Source organism: Solanum stenotomum, chromosome 12 (assembly GCF_019186545.1).
Source record: "Solanum stenotomum isolate F172 chromosome 12, ASM1918654v1, whole genome shotgun sequence".
In the NCBI taxonomy this organism is placed as follows: domain Eukaryota; kingdom Viridiplantae; phylum Streptophyta; class Magnoliopsida; order Solanales; family Solanaceae; genus Solanum; species Solanum stenotomum.
In genome coordinates this window covers 7,602,168-7,607,651 of record NC_064293.1, presented here as the reverse complement: position 1 = coordinate 7,607,651, position 5,484 = coordinate 7,602,168, and the positions used below count along the sequence as shown (strand labels likewise).

At 34.1% G+C, this 5,484-nt stretch overlaps 1 pseudogene; it reads right to left on the bottom strand.

The window, feature by feature from the left end:
- Positions 1-728: 728 nt before the first annotated feature.
- Positions 729-4,914, bottom strand: LOC125847969 (putative late blight resistance protein homolog R1B-16; annotated as a pseudogene).
- Between the last annotated feature and the right edge of the window lie 570 nt (positions 4,915-5,484).

Here is a 5,484-nt window from a genome sequence, read left to right as displayed (position 1 = left end):
CGTATTATAGTCAAGTGACTAGTTTTGAACTTCTTTTTCATACTTGGAGATGAATTGGTATTATTGCGTGACAACTAAATCATCGATGGATATTATGTTATAATTTATAGTTGTTATTAGTTGTGTTGTGGATTTCTGAGACAGGAAAAATTCAGGATAGGCCCAAAAATAAAGGAAATTTTGCCCTATTTTCTATAGAATTTTGGTAAAGCTTGCTTTGGGATTCTCCTCCTTAGCGCCAGTGATGTTCCTAAATTGGATCGTGACACTTAGGTAGGGCCTTCTCAGAAATATTATAAGAATATTGAGGTACATTTGACAAATTAATTGATTTGAAAGTGGAAATTAATTATATTTCTTTTCTTGATTTTAAATAAGATTATTATGCTTTTATAAAATAATTATTTTTAATTGTGATAAATAGAAGCTCATTGATTACTTTGTAGAACTATTTTGTTGGTATTTCAGTTAAGTTTAGGCAAATCCCCTGAATCTTAAATTTAGATTAGGAAGGATTCGACTTCTTCCACACTCATATCAGAACCCACATTAAAGTCTAGCAAATCAGGTTTTATTAAGTAATCTGCAATATCTTTTGTTTGCACAAGTAAGATAATAATTGATCATTCAAATGTTATGTGTAATAATCAAGAATAGGAAAATATAATTAAGAATAATACTGAATAAAGTGTATTAATAATATTGAGATTATTAGTTATATAAGTCAAACCAAAGCACCATTAAGTTTTAAATTAAAAAAAATAAAATGACTTTTTAGCAATTTCACATTGAGCTTTTGATATAAAATTTACATTACTTGAAACTCTTGTCAAATTCTTACAATAAAATTCAAGTAATAATACATATGACTCACATGTAAATAAAAAAGAAAAATAATTATACCTTTCCGCTAATAATCTAGCTGGAGCATGTTTAGATTTTCTCACTAAATTGCTAGATTGAAATTTGATCCGTTTATCAAAAGATGAATATCTGGAGAAGATAAAACTTTCCCATTCAACCAATAAAGTACCTGCAATAAGATAATCAAATCTCGTATAAGTAAAAAAAATTAAAAGCAATATATAAGCTAATAAATAATTATTTCTACTAGTGATAATTAGAAGGTCATTGATTAATTGTGGAACTATTTTGTTAGGTATTTCAGTTAATTTTAGCCAAATCCCCTGATTTTCAAAATTTCGATTACGACCCATATCAGACACTCGCATCAAAGTCTCAGTAATTCAGGTTTTATTAAGTAATCTGCAACATCTTTTGTTTACACAAGCAAACAAGATAATAATTGTGACATTCAAATGTTATGTGTAATAACAACAATAGATAAGTATAATTAAAAATAGTACTACTGAATAAGGTGTATTAGTAATATTGAGATTAGTTATAATTGAATTAATTATTTCCGCACCTGGATGTTATGATACGGACATCCACGGGGTCATTTCCGAGGTCTTGTTGTTCATGTTGAATTCGTGCAGCAGATTCTGCAAGTATGGGAAGACAACTATCTAACTCAATCAGTTGTAATGTCTGCAAACTCAATGGGTATCTTTTTCAAATGATAGCCAGAACGAAGCACGAAGCGTTCAAGGACAGGAAAATTGTCATTTGTAGCTTTCCAGGACTTGAGAGAATTTACTTCAATTAGCAAAAGCTTCAACTGAGTAAATACACTAACATTTGGATCCCACTCATCGCCACGACAAGCATTAAACATCAGCTTCAACACCTCAAGGTTAGGCAACTCCGCGATGATGTCCAAGTACGACCAACTTAGATAAGTTCTGTACAACTTCAACTTCTTGAGTGTTGTTGGAATGGTCACCAGACTCCAATCATACATATTTCTTACACTCAATGTTTCAAGTTGCTGCAGAATGACAAGATTGTTGAAATGTCCAGATTTCTGAAAACTTTCATAGTCATCTTGATCTCCATTGAATCCTATTTTTTTAACATTCTGAATCCCCGAAAGAACTTCCTTCGTGCAACAAAGTGGAGACAGGTAAGAAATAGATTGTATATTTGAAAAACTCATGTGTCTTGCTTTGTCAACAGATACACTTGGTTGATTTGGTAAATGAAATTTGTGCAGTTTCAGATACCTTAATTGCATTAGTCCCCAAATTTGCTCCGGAAAAGTTATATACGGTAGAGTATACCCTCTAACAATGAATGTCTGCAAATTCCATAAGCTGCAAATTTCTGGAGGTATGTCAAAATTCTCAGGGCAGCATAATGCTAGGTACCTCAACCAGATGAGGCTTAGTATCTGTAGAGGGAAACTATAAATCGCCATGTGTGCCAAGTCCAAGATTTTGAGTAATTTGAAATGAATAAGCTCTGATTTGAGAATAAAACTTGAAAAATAATGACCGGAAAAGAAAATAGAGCGAGTTCGTTTCAAAAGATTGTTGTTGTCATCATCTCTCAACTGATGATGTCCAGGGGTAAGAAGGGCCCTATAAAGACCATAGGGAAATTTATCAATTTTGTCACCGGTCCAGTGCTTAAACGGCTGCATATTATGTCTACTGAGAGATTGGCATACTGAAGGAACATGATTTAGATCACAATCGAATACAAAATCATTGATTTGAGCTTTCTTTTCATCGGATTTTTCAAACAGAATGTCGTTCATGATAAATAGGTTTCCTCTTTGAACTTGTCTCAAGCACAAGTCGTATATTAGATCATGAACCTTACATGATATAATTTTTGTTTCATCTCGACTTTTCTTGCTGACATGAACTAGACATCTGTTGATAAGATCTTGTAAACACTTCTCAGCTTCTCCTTCTAAGTCATTTTCAAAATTCAGGAACCCTTCAGCCATCCATAATCTCATCAAATGCTTCACTGGAATCTCAGTGTCTTCTGGAAAAATTCCGAAATACAGAAGACATGTTTTTAGATCACTGGTCAAGTGATTGTAACTCAACCCGAGAACATGTGAACATTGTTCATCGGGATCATTATTGACAAATGACTTGACATCTTTAGCAACACTTTCCCAATCTTCTATTGTCATTTTGGACTTGAGAAGCCCCGCAACCACCACAATAGTTAGTGGTAACCCGTGGCTTTTCTCTACAATTTTCTTTCCAATATTCTCAAATTCAGATGGTAATGGTAATGTTTCATTTGCAAATGCTACACTTTTAAAAAGGTTCCAACTCTCATCTTGATCCATGAAGCTCATGTGCAACGAAGGATTGTCTGAATTAGCATAACAGGCCACTTCATTGTTACGGGTAGTCAACAGTATTCGACTCCCCTTGTTCTGAATTGGAAAGCATCGTCTCATGTCATCCCACGCTTTNTCTCATCTTGATCCATGAAGCTCATCTGCACGAAAGATTTTCTGTATTAGCATAGCAAGCCACTTCATTGTTACGGGTAGTCAACAGTATTCGACTCCCCTTGTTCTGACTTGGGAAGCATCGTCTCACGTCATCCCATGCTTTACTACTCCAGATGTCATCCATGACAATTAAGTACCTCTTTCCATGTAAATTTTTATGCAGCATGTCTGCTAACTCTGCCTCATCGGTCATGTCAAACGTGCCACCCTTTGTAGAACGCAGAAGGTTCAACAAGATTTCCTTTACATTGTGTTGTTGAGAAAGAGTAGCCCAGGCACAAACATCAAAATGAGAGAGAACGTGTGCATCATTGTAAACTTCTATTGTTAAAGTTGTTTTACCAATGCCCCCCATCCCAATGATTGGGATGACTTTGGGTTCACCAGAGTATCCTCTAGTCAGATCTTCTAACAACCGTTCCCTTTGATCATCGCGTCCAACCATATTGTTCTTAACCTTCAGAACATCATTTGCTGAACTTGAAAAATCTTGAATCGATGATTCTTTTAATGCTTGTTTCCCTTTATCTCGAATCTTTGTTGACTCTTTCCTGACACAATCAATGTCCTCTGCTACTTGTTGCAGGCTGCGATGAAAGTTTCGACGTGTCCTTTTGTTCTGACTTTTAGTATTTGCCATTTCAATTTCTGTTACTCTCAGTTGAATTGTGTATTCAACAGCAATTGCAACTTCTTTTACCAGTACTTCCAAATCCGTCATTTCCCCGGAAACATTGTTTTTCTCAAAGTTGTTGAGAAATACTCCCAGGGAACTAACTTTTTCATGAAGAGCCCAAAGTTCTTCTTTGTGATCACATATTAGAGATTGCATTGACAAATTGGATGTCATCAAGAGCGATTTTATCGTCGTCTTAAGAGAAATCAAACTTGCATAAGCCATATTAACAATATTCCCCTTTTTTTCCTTTGCAATTATGACCTGAAAACTGCAGCTTGATGTGTAAAAATAATTTAACTCATAATAAGCAAAAATGTTTGTGATTCAAAGCTCATTGACTAAAAATGTTGCTTACTTTAACAGAGGCGGAGCTAGGTAGGAGTTCATGGGTTCGGACAAACCCACTAGCTTTTTCGTAGACTCTATATTTGTATTAGAAAATTAATTTTTTTTTTTATGTTTATTAACATGTGTCCCCTCAAACAAATTGATTAATAACCCTAAACTCCTAATCTTGGCTCCGGTTCTACTTACTTAAGTAATGTTTTCTTAGTATGATATTTAGATTTAGTGAAAAACATAAGACTTGTACTATATCTCTATGTTGCTCGGACTCATTCAAAAAGTTGTCACACCAGTGTCAGATCCGGCTATCATTATATATAGTGCAAGGAGCTAAATTATACTTTGACAATTAAGGCATTACAAGTGTTGTTTTGCTCTAGAAGTTTGATCAAATGAAAAAGTAGTTAAGGAAAACTAACCTTTCAATGGCAGAAAATCAAGAATATAGCTGCAAAAGAGACATTTGAGAAAAGGATAGAAGAAGTTGTTGAGCTGCTGAAATGATATCTGCAGAGTTTTATCTTTAGGAAACATCTTAAATAGTCCCTTAACTTTAAATAGTAGGTTCACTTAGATCCTTATTATGTAAAATGCTGAACATATATGGTCCTTTATCTTTGAGAAAAGTTTTGCTCCTAACTAACCGCCAAAGATAGATATATTTAAATATCGAAATCTATCACATAAATTGAAATAAGGAGAGTATTATTATTATTATTATTATTATTATTATTATTATTATTATTATTATTATTTATTTATTATATTTTATCCGACTCCAAATCTAACCTTGACCCAAGGCCCAAATTTTGAGATCCGATCCAAAATCCATATTTTGACATTGACTCGAGACCCAAATCCCAACAGTGAATTGAGACCCAAATACGACCTCGAATCGAGATACAACTTCGGATCTTGACTTCAGACTTGACTCCTATCCCTAATTTCAGAACCTGACTCCTATTTAAGATTCAAATTTTGACCCCCGACACTAAAATACAGTCAAAACTAATTGTGAAGGTTGGTTAATAGAGAAATTGACTTAAAATCGTAGGTCAAAAAAATCCGACCCAAG